This window comes from Carlito syrichta, unplaced genomic scaffold (genome assembly GCF_000164805.1).
Source record: "Carlito syrichta isolate Samal-C Ts95f unplaced genomic scaffold, Tarsius_syrichta-2.0.1 Scaffold306600, whole genome shotgun sequence".
NCBI lineage: Eukaryota > Metazoa > Chordata > Mammalia > Primates > Tarsiidae > Carlito > Carlito syrichta.
The window spans coordinates 200,791-212,120 of record NW_007250696.1 but is presented as its reverse complement, the minus strand read 5'-3'; the positions used below and the strand labels follow the sequence as shown (position 1 = coordinate 212,120).

The 11,330-nt window shown below is 33.7% G+C and overlaps 1 pseudogene; it reads left to right on the top strand.

The window, feature by feature from the left end:
• Nucleotides 1–1,224: 1,224 nt before the first annotated feature.
• LOC103265491 lies at nucleotides 1,225–2,112 on the top strand (annotated as a pseudogene).
• Nucleotides 2,113–11,330: the final 9,218 nt, after the last annotated feature.

The following is an 11,330-nucleotide window of genomic DNA, read 5'->3' as shown; positions in this document are numbered from 1 at the left end:
GGGAATAAAATTAAAACACAATCCTTATAGAAGCTCCTACATATATTTGGATTTAAGTGAGAATAAGACGTTTGAGTTTTTAAGAGACTCCCCAAAAATGCTTGTGACTTCTCTGAGCCTAGCTTAGCACCAATAACCATCAGTAATTCCAGGACTGCCTTTCTATATATGAATCCAAATTCTAAAATATTTGAAAATTTTACTACATGGAAGAAACTCCATGTTAAAAAATGTCAAAAGACAAATGACAAACTAGAATAAGTGTTGCCATTTATATCACAAACAAGGGATCAAATCTTTAATATAAAAATAGCTTCCATCAAAAACATAGGCAATTTACAGCAAAATAAATATAATTGTTGCTTAAAATGAAATGAGGTTCAACTTCAATGATAAGAAAACACATAAAAATTAAAACTACACTGTTCTCATTGTCGTATACTCTTTGTATGACTTTTTCAAAAATTTCAAATATTGAAAGAGTAAGATAGGTACTAACATGAGTCTTTGGCTTTGACAATTGAGTTGTCATTGCTGACTTCATTTACAACAGTTTTTGAGCTATGACAGATGTAAAAGCCCAGTGGGTTAAAGAGTGACTGGGAAATGAGGACATGGGTTGAGAAGTTGCAGTCTTTTCTATTTTTATTTTTTTGAGTAGGACTCTCACTCTGTTGCCCAGGCTGGAGTGCTGTGCCATGCTCACAGCCACTGCAGCCTCAACCTGCTGAGCTTAGGCAATCCTTCTGCCTCAGCCTTCCAAGTAGTTGGAACTATAGGCATGTGCTGCTACGTCCAGTTAATTTTTTGATTTATGGTAGAAATGCTCAGCTAATTTTTTGATTTATGGTAGAGACGAGATCTCACCAAGTTGCTCAAGCTGGTCTTGAATCCCTGGGTTTAGGCAATCCTCTCACTTCCGCCTCCCAAAGTGCTGTGATTACAGGCAAAAGTCACTATACCCAGCCCACCTTTTCTTTTGAGCACTGTCTCTGCGAAGAGAAGTTACACAAAATAGCAAGTTTAAAGGAGAAAAAAAAGATAAAAGGAGTGTTTTTTCCCTTTTAAATTTTAATGTTACAGTGATAGCAGCATGTTTCTTGACTATGGTACAGGAGCCAAGAAAGGGCAGTTCAACTCTTGGTAGAAGAGGTTAAGTAATTTAGATCAAACTCTTTATAAGGATTTTAAAAGGTGGACCAGTTCTCTATCCCATCCAGCAAGATGGCAGGTGAAAAAGTTGAGAAACTGAATACTAAGAAGAAACCTGACCCCAAGAAGGCTGATGCTGGTGACAAGGTGAAAAAGGGTAAACTCAAGGCTAAAAAGCTGAAGAAGGGGAAACCCCACTGCAGCCGAAATCCTGTCCTTGTCAGAGGAATTGGAAGATATTCCCGATCTTCTATGTATTCCAGAAAGGCCTTGTATTAGAGGAGTACTCAGCAGCTAAATCCAAGGTTGAAAGGAAAAGAAGGAGAAGGTTCTTGCAACCGTTACAAAACGAGTTGGTGGTGATAAGAATGGTGGTACCTGAGTGATTAAACTTTGCAAAATGCCTAGATATTATCCTACTGAAGATGTGCCTCAAAAGCTGTTAAGCCATGGCAAAAAGGCCGTCAGCCAGCACGTTAGAAAACTGCGAGTCAGCATCACTCCTGGGACCATCCTGATCATCCTCACTGGGCACCACAGAGGCAGGAGGGTGGTTTTCCTGAAGCAACTGGGCAGTGGCTTGTTATTTGTGACTGGACCTCTGCTCCTCAATCGAGTTCCTCTGAGAAGAACATGTCAGAAATTTGTCCTCGCCACCTCCACAAAAATTGATATCATCAATGTGAAGATCCCAAACATCTTACTGAGTGCTTACTTCAAGAAGCAGCAGCTGTGGAAGCCCAGACACCAAGAGGGTGAAATCTTTGACTCAGAAAAAGAGAAATATGAGATTACAGAGCAGCACAAGATTGATCAGAAAGCTGTGGACTCACAAATCTTACCAAAAATCAAAGTTATTCCTCAGCTTCAGGGCTACCTGCGATCTGTGTTTGTCCTGACAAATGGTGTTTATCCTCACAAATTAGTGTTCTAAATTTCTTTAAAAGAACCTAATGAAAGAACTGATAGCATTAAAATAAATAAATAAATAAATAAAAAACTGGACCAAAAATAATTTGCTTAAAGATCTAACGAAAACAAGGAAGAATTATGAAGCCAAGATCTGAGAGAAGATGAAAACCCACAGAGGTGATCATAGCTTTTCCACTAAGGATGTCCACTGATTTCAGGAGACACAAGTAAGAGGCTGAGAAGCTGAACAGATTTTTGCTAAACATGATGAGGGTGATATAAAATGGAGTCCAGCAAGTGCAGATGTCTAATGATCACTAATGAGGCTTTGGGTGGTAATAAGGAATATTCAGTTAGATTGACCTTTACAGGAATTGAGGCCCTTACTGACTGAAGTTACCCTAAATTGCTAATGCTGTTATCCACCAACAAGAAATAAATTTTCTCTGGAGGAAGATCATCACCCAAACCTCAAATTATTGATTAAATAAAATGTCAAGCATTCAGTCAAAAATAAGCAAACTATTAACTAGACATGAAAATATGAACAAAATTAAAGAGAAACAGACAAGGGAAAGAGATTATATGAAAAGAACTCAATGAAGTAATTAAAAGCAGACTTTAAAATAATTAGTCATTATGTTTTCAAGGACATAACAGATAAGAAAGGTAATTAGAATTGAGAATTGTGGCTGAGAACCGAAAATTAAAAATAGAAATTTTAGAACTGAAACAATAATCACAGTTAAGCTCTCAGTGAATGGATCTTGCTGATTTTGGATCTTGCAACTTTATTTCATGTATTTATTGGTTCTAAATCTATTTATTTGGTGGAGTATTCAGGTTTTTTTAAAAAATGTTTTTTATATTCTGTTTTCTGCCAACAAGGACTAATTGATTTCCTCCTTCCCAATTTGGATGGCCTTTATTTCTTTTTGCTGATTAACTGCTCAAGCAAAAACTTCCAGTAGTATGTTGAATAAAAGTTGTGAAAGTGGCCATTGTTTTGTTCCAGATCTTAGAGAAAAAGATTTCAACTTTTCTTCATTTAGTATGATGTCAGCTGTCAATTGTCATATATGGTCTTTATTGTGCTAAGGTATGTTCTTTCTGTATCCAATTTATTGGAAATTTTTTTCCATGAAGGGATGTTGAATTTTATCAAATGCTTTTTCAGCATTTATCTAAATGCTTGCATGGTTTTGTTCTTGATTCTCTTAATATGATGTATCACATTTATTGATTTATGTATGTTGAACCATCCTTGCATCCCAGGAATCCTACTTGATGATGGCTATGATGATGAATGAGCTTTTTAATGTGTTGTGGAGTTTGATTTGATAGGTTTTTTTTTAAAATAAAGATTTTTACATCTTTGTTTATCAGGAATAGTTGTTTTTTGTTGTTGTTGTTGTTCTTGTTTTGTGTAGTATTATAGTAATGCTGGTCTTGTTGAATGAGTTTGAAGTATTCTCTCCTCTTTGATTTTTTAAAATAGTTTGAGTAGAATTGTCATTGGTTCTTTTATAAATGTCTGGTAGAATTCAGCAGTGAAGTCATCAGGTCCTGAGGTGTTTTTGATGGGAGACTTTTTAATACTGCTTCAATCTTATTACTTATTGGTTTGTTCAGGATTTCCATTTCTTCTTGATATAGTCTTGTTAAGTTGTATGTGTATAGGAATTTACTCATTCCTTCTAAAAATTGTCAAGAAAGCAATCTCATTACAATCACAAAAGAATTTACATCTACATTTATACCTATAAAAGAATGCAATACATAAAAATAAACTTAGTCCAGAAGGTGAAAGAACTCTACAATGAAAACTATACAAAATTTATTAAAAATGGAAAAGGACACAAATAAATATAAAGATATGACATGTTTGCAAATTGAAAGAGTAATATTGTTAATATGTCCATATTACCCAAAGCAATTTACACATTCACTGCAATCTCTAGTAAAATATCAATGACATTTGTCACAGAGATAGAAAAAATGATCTTAAAATTTGTATGAAAATGCAAAAGATTTTGGATAGGCAAAGCAATTTTGAACTAAACAAAGCTAAGGCACCATACTACCAGACTTCAAAATGTACTACAAATCTGTAGTAACCAACACAGCATGATACCGGCATAAAAACAGATACATAGAACAATGGAATAGTCTAGAGAAGCCAGAAATAAATCTATGCAAGCATTTACGGTCAACTAATTTTTAACAAATTTATGAAGAACACACACTGAGAAATTCTCTTCAATAAATAGTGCTGATAAAATTCAATATCCATATGCAAAAGAATGAAACTAGATCCTTATCTCTCACCATATACAAAAATAAAATCTAAATGGATTAAAGACTTATAGGTGAGACCTAAAACTATGAACCCTAGAAGAAAACATAGAGAAAACACTTCATAAAATTGAACTGGGAATTTTTTTTTTTTTTGATAAGGCCTCAAAATTACAGGCAACAAAAATAAAAACAGACAAATGATATTACATCACACTAAAAATCTTTTATAGCTCAAAGGAAACAATAAACTGAGCAAAGAGACAACCTACAGAATGGAAGAGAGTATTTGCAAACTATGCATCTTACATGGGGTTAATATCCAGAATATATAAGGAATTCAAACAATTTAAGATCAAAAGACAAAACAAAGAAAAACAAACAAACAAAATCTGATTTAAAAGTAAGTAAAAGACCCGAATACACATTTCTCAAAAGAAGACATACAAGTGACCAATAGGTATAAGAAAAAATGCTCAATATCACTGCTCATCAGGGAAATGCGAATCAAATCCCAGTGAGATTATTACTTCATCCCAGTTAGAATGGCTATTCTCAAAAAGAAAAAAAAATAACAAACACAGGCGAGGACACGGTTGGTGGGAATATAAATTAGTACGGTTATTATAGAAAACAGTATGGAGCTTCCTCAAAGAACTAAAAATAGAACTACCATATGATCCAGCAATCTCATTTCTGGGTATACATCCAAAGAAAATAAGTACACAAAGAGATATCTTCACTTTCATGTTTATTCCAGCATTATTAATAGCCAAGATATGGATTCAACCTAAGTGGTCAAAAACAGAAGAAATGAATAACAAAATATTGTATATATGAATGGAATATTATTCAGCAATAAAACAGAATAAAATCCTGTCATTTGTGGCAACATGAATGAATCTGGAGTATACTATGTTAAGTGAAATAATACAGGCATGGAAAGATAGACTCTACATCATCTTGCCCATATGCGAAATCTAAAAAAGTTGACCTAATAGAAGCAGAGAGTATTAATAGAATAGTAGTTACCAGAGGCTGAGGAGAGTAGTGGGAGGGGGAGGATGGATACAAAGGTACATTTAGACAAAATATTAAATTCTGGTGTTCTACTCCACAGTAGGGTGACTGTAGCCAATGATAATGTATTGCATATTTCAAGATAGCTAGAAGAAAGGATTTTGAATGTTATCATCACAAAGAAATGATAACTGTTTGATGTGATAGGTATGCAAATTGCCATGATTTGATCATTACACAATATATGCATGCATTGAAACATCAAGGTGTATCCCATAAATATGTTTGATTGCTAGGTATCAGTTATAAATAAAATAAAACTTAAAAGAAATGAAGGAGATAAATATAAGAAAATATCCAAAATAAAGCATGGAGAGACAAATAAAAAATGCAGAGAGGAGGCAAGAGATATCTAAGATACAAATAAGAAAGCCTAAAATAAATATCTTTGGAATCCTGAAAAAAGAGAGAGAGAATAGATCCAAACTAATATTTGAGAATTTTCCAAAATTAACATAAGATATCAGCTGCAGATTCAAGAATTTTTACAAATCACAAGTAAGGTAAATGCAATGAATACCACACTTAGACACACCAGAATAAAACCAAAGACAAAAAGAAAAATCTTAAAAGGCAGCTAGAGGAGGAAAAAATATTATCTTGAAAGGAGCAGCCATTCAACAGAGAGATGGTGTCTTAACAGAAACAATGAAAACCGAAAGGCTGTGGAATGAATCTTGATATCTTCAGAGTATACCTAGAATTCTGCCACCAGCAAAAATACCCTTGAAGAATGAGGGTTAAGAATAAACAGTTTCAGATAACAAAACAGAGAAATTTATCATCTGCGGGCCTATACTAATGCAAAAACCAAATGATGATTTAGGTAGATGGTGAATGATTACAGATAAAACTCAAGGATGAGAGACAGAGAGAGCAAAAAAGGTATACAAGTGTGCAAGTTAGGAAGGGGGAAAATGAACACATGGTTTGGAAAGGTAGTAAAAATACTAAGCAACATTAGATTTTGATGTGTTGAGGATGTTTTTATCTCCAGTGTAACTATCCTAAAAGAATAATGGAAGTTTATATAATCACTAAGCAAATAGTGGCGAAAAGTAGAATAATTAAAAATCCAAAAGAAAACTAGACAAAGAAAAAAATATACAATTGATGACACAAATGTAAAGCAAATAGTAAGATAGTAGATTAAATTTTAAAAAAACCATAATCACATAAAATATAAATGGAGACTAAATGCTCTGATTAGAATACAAAGATTGACAGACTAAATTATCAAAAACTAGGAAACAAATACATGCTGTTTACAAAAGACATAGCCGATATATTTGAATACAAAAACATGGAAAGTAAAACTATAGAAAAAAGATATTCTATGAAAACACTGGCCAAAATCAAGTTGATTTCACAATAGTAATATCAGACAAAGTAGACTTTAAAGACTAGATCATTAGTATGAATAAGGGTAATTAATAATAATAAAAAATTGAATTCATCAAGAAGATATAACAATCCTAATTCTGGATGTATATATAGTATATATAACAAACCCATGAAACATATAATGCAAAAATTAATAGAACTAAAAAGAGAAACAAACTGATTTCCCATCATAGTGGAAGATTTTAAACATGTCTCTTTCAGTAAATGACAGAATACATACACAAAAACTATCATACCTGATAATGACATTCTTTTCAAAAGCCAGGGGGAGGTTGAAAGTATATGTGAGTAAGGAAGAGCCTTCTAAAAAAATTCCATACTGAGATGACCTCAAACTACTTGGGACTCCTCAACATGCCAGTCTTATACGTTGCCACATTGCTTGAATTTCCTAGTTTTCCCGAATGGGTGAATTCCTACTCATTTTTTTCAAAGTCTTTGTTTAAACGTAATTTCCCTTGTTATTTCTCTCCTCTCTTCTGGGCTTTTACAGAACCTGGATTCTACCTGGGTTAGAATTCTACCTGCATTGTGATATAGGACTTATCTAGCACTGTGTCCACCTTGAAGGAAGGCACTGACTTTGGGTCATATGCATAGCACTGTTTAGAAGATGCTCTATGCATGCTTATCAGATTACAGTCATGCATGGCTTAACAATGGACATAGGTTCTGAAAAAATGTGGTGATAGGCAATTTTGTCATTGTGCAAACATCATAAAGTATATAGCCTACTACATACCTAGGCTATATGGTATAGCCTATTGTTCCTAGGCTACAGACCTGTACAGCACATGACTGTACTGAATACCATAGGCAGTTGTTACATGATGGGATGTATTTGTGTATCTTAACATAAAAAGGTACAATACAAATAAGGTATATATAATCTTATAGGAGCACCATGGTGTATTCAGTTCATCTTTGACCCAAATGTCATTTTGTGACCCATGACTGTATTTGCCAGATCATAATTCTCATCCTTTCTCCTTCTTTATCTTTATATTAAATGTAAACATCTCCCCACCCCCCAAAATGCTACATGCATAGCCATGTTTAAAGTATTTTAGACCATTGAAAGTGTACTGACAGCTAAGATAATAGGATTTTTAGAAATATTTAGAAACATGGAGGCATCATACGTGCCTGGAGTGTGTAGGCAATCCCTGTCTACATCCTGAATGTCAAGGTTAAAGCCTAAACATCAGCCAATATGGAAAGTGAAGGATGAATAATCAGGGAATCAATTAACTGTACTATTTGAAAGTTTCCATTACCAAGGCTTAATATTTAAGTAATGCTTCCTGCTTTCGACACAAAATAATTAATTAGGATTAATAGTGCTTGGGAATGTATTTTCAAGGTCTGAAAGGATGATGTGGAATGTGTCATAGTTTGTTAGCTGCCCTGTGTGCAACTTTGTCATGTGATTTCAACCCACATAAAAGGGGCTATTCCTTTCTGTTTACCTCACACAGTGGTATTCCAGGCCACTACTGGACTAGGTTGCAAATTAGCTATTTTGGTCTGGGAAAATGATGATAGTCCTAGCTTCTTTGGGAATAACCAAGAGGAGTAATGAAAACAAAATAGCAAGTTACAAATCAGCAACCTAATTTTTTAATATACTTACCTCATTTGTAATTAACTGTTTGTGTAATTTAAAAAAATGTTTTCTACCTGCTATAGCTCCTCACTCTATCCCCAGGTTAGTATGTTATTAGATTCATAGTTTGTGCTCAATAAATGTTTTACTGAATGAATAAATGAATAAACGAATGTCTCACTCCTTATGACTTTTAAAGATCTTGATTTTAAACCATAAAAATGGAAAGGTGTTTTCCAAAAAACAACAATAAATATAAAAAACAAATTTTAATGTCATTAAATGGGACATGAACATTTGCTCTTAATTTTATTTTTTAATCCTTTTTGTTTCCTCTAGTCCAAATCTTGAACAAGACATGTCTAAAAAGTAAATCTTAACAACTTGCCATCAAAGTAGCTGGCTTTTTTGACTGATAATTCATTTCAGGTTTTCTTCTTTCAGACATCTCTTTCCTCAGCCTCTCTTTTCTAGTTCTCTCAAGACAATGATTTCTCAATAACCTGACACTTCTCTGCTAATATAATAATAAATCTCCATTGAAATTTTAATCTTTCTTTGTGAAGAGCTTGTCTTTCCCTCTTTATATGTCATTAAAGCTTTAAATACCCAAAGGAAAACTAGTTAATTTCTCCAAACTAAAAATGTAAGAACTAGTGGGGGGGGGGGCACAAAACACAGAGTTAAACTTGTTTATTTTCTTAAGACTTGTGAAATTCAATCCCACTTAGAAAAATTAAAAGCTTTTTCACACTTGATAATGTCCAGACATCAAGGCAGAAACTTTTAGTAAAACAAATAGAAAGTTAATACTCTTTATTGGTGTGTAAACATTAGGCTACTTTTCTTTCTTTTTCTTTTCGTTTCTTTCTTTCTTTCTTTTTTCTTTTTTTTTTTTTGCTGCAAGAGATATTCCAAGTCATTTGTCTTTTTAAGCTTTGCAAATGTAAAAATATATTAATGTAGGTTACCTTAGTCTATTACAAATTCACCTCACTGTCTATTAACATATCTCAACTCTAACTCAATGGCACTTCTACCTGTATCATTCATTTTTCATTATCCCATAATCCAGGGCTCTCTGCTGAGACTCTGTAAAATACAACTATTAGGTCCAAACTCAGGGATATTCATCTGTTGGCTAAACCAACCGCCACTCAATTGTAGTGTGAGTTTCCCACCAGTGCTGATTCTAGCCACAATCCACGATAAAATACATTTCTATATTCAATTCAGATTGCCTCTAGCACCAACTTAAATCCACTTGCCAAGATACTGTGCATTTTTAGTTACTTAGTCAATGAACTGGCAATCTAAGTCTCCTCCTGTATATTTTCACCCAAATGAGGCTGTACAAACCTCAATTTCCCCAAAGAGAGTTCACCCTGAGCTGAAGACAAAAAATTTCACATTTTATCAATCTCAGGTCAGAACATCATCTGTCAAAATCAATTGTCTTTCTTCTCACCTTTCTCCATATTAAAAATTCCAGCAAAATACGTATGAGGTAAAGCCATAGAACAAACTTGGTAGCCTAGAAAGTTTTAGAGTTTTAAAGTCAGCTCAGTGTCAGGGTAATAGACTACAGGTATGAGTTAATTGGGTTTATCAAAGCAATTTTTAAAATGTCAATAAGTTAAAAAGAAGAACTGTCCAGTAATAGAGGATGCATTAAATAGATTTTATTGGATTCATTCAGTGAAATGCTAAATGGTCATTAAAACTAATAATAAAATTTATTTTTATTGACTTGAAAGGCAAATTAAGGAATATTTTATTTGCCATGTATCTGTGCATATAAAAATTAAGGAAGTTGATTAAGACTGATTGTTTGTAGGTTAGAAAATAACAGGTAACCTTATTTTTTATTTTACTTTTCTATACTATTGGTTTTTATTTTTTATTAAAAAGGAACATACCAAATTCTGCTACCAGCTTTGATGGAGAAACAGGGCCAAGATTTACTTTTCCACTTGAAACAAATGAAAAACTAGAGAAAATATATGAAACAATGAGTTTCAACTATTGGATAACAGACAGTGCAGGACAGGAATCCTTGAGAGAAGGTAAACATGGAAGCAGAGATTTATAAAATCTCAGCTGATTGCCTAGAGTGCGTTTACGGCAGCAACATAGGAAAGGGCAACGCATATTGAGCCTGGAGTATTCCTGGGTTGAGGAGACAAAATTGAGAATTTGGGAAATCCAAGGTGGCCAGAACTACCAGAGAGAGATGGGTGGTGAGTGAGCCCCAGAGACTTGCTGAAGAGCCCTCTGGAGTCTTCAACTCAGTACTAGTTCTAAGCTTGTGCTACGAGGAAACTACTTAAAGTTAAGAAAAACAGCACTTGAAAATAGAAGAGTCATACCAAGATCAGAATTGCTCCCACTCTTAACAACAAGAGAGGACAACTTTACAATGTATAAGTAATGGCATTAGTACTCAGAAAAATATTGCCTCAGTAATGGAGCCAGATGAACCCTATAAAGATTTGCTCTCATCCTGCCTAGCAGAGCTTAAAAGCAAAGCTCAGAAGGAACCTGAGAAGACAGTCTTCCACGATGAGGCATCATAGATTCATTCAAGGAAAGTTCTTGTTCAGGTCTGTACACAGTGTTAAATTTAAAAGAAAATTCAAATATTCAAAAAGCATTTAACATCCAACAATGTAAATTCACAATGTCTGGCATGTATCGGAAATTATGAGGCATGCAAGAAATCAGGGGGAAAAATCTACAATAAGAATAAACTCCATCATTAGAAAAGACACAGAAATAAGTAAAATTTAACAAGAGAAGTGTAAATAAAAAGACACAGAAATAAAAAATATGATATGCTTAGTAGACAAAGACATTTTAAAATATTTTAGCACATTTGCAA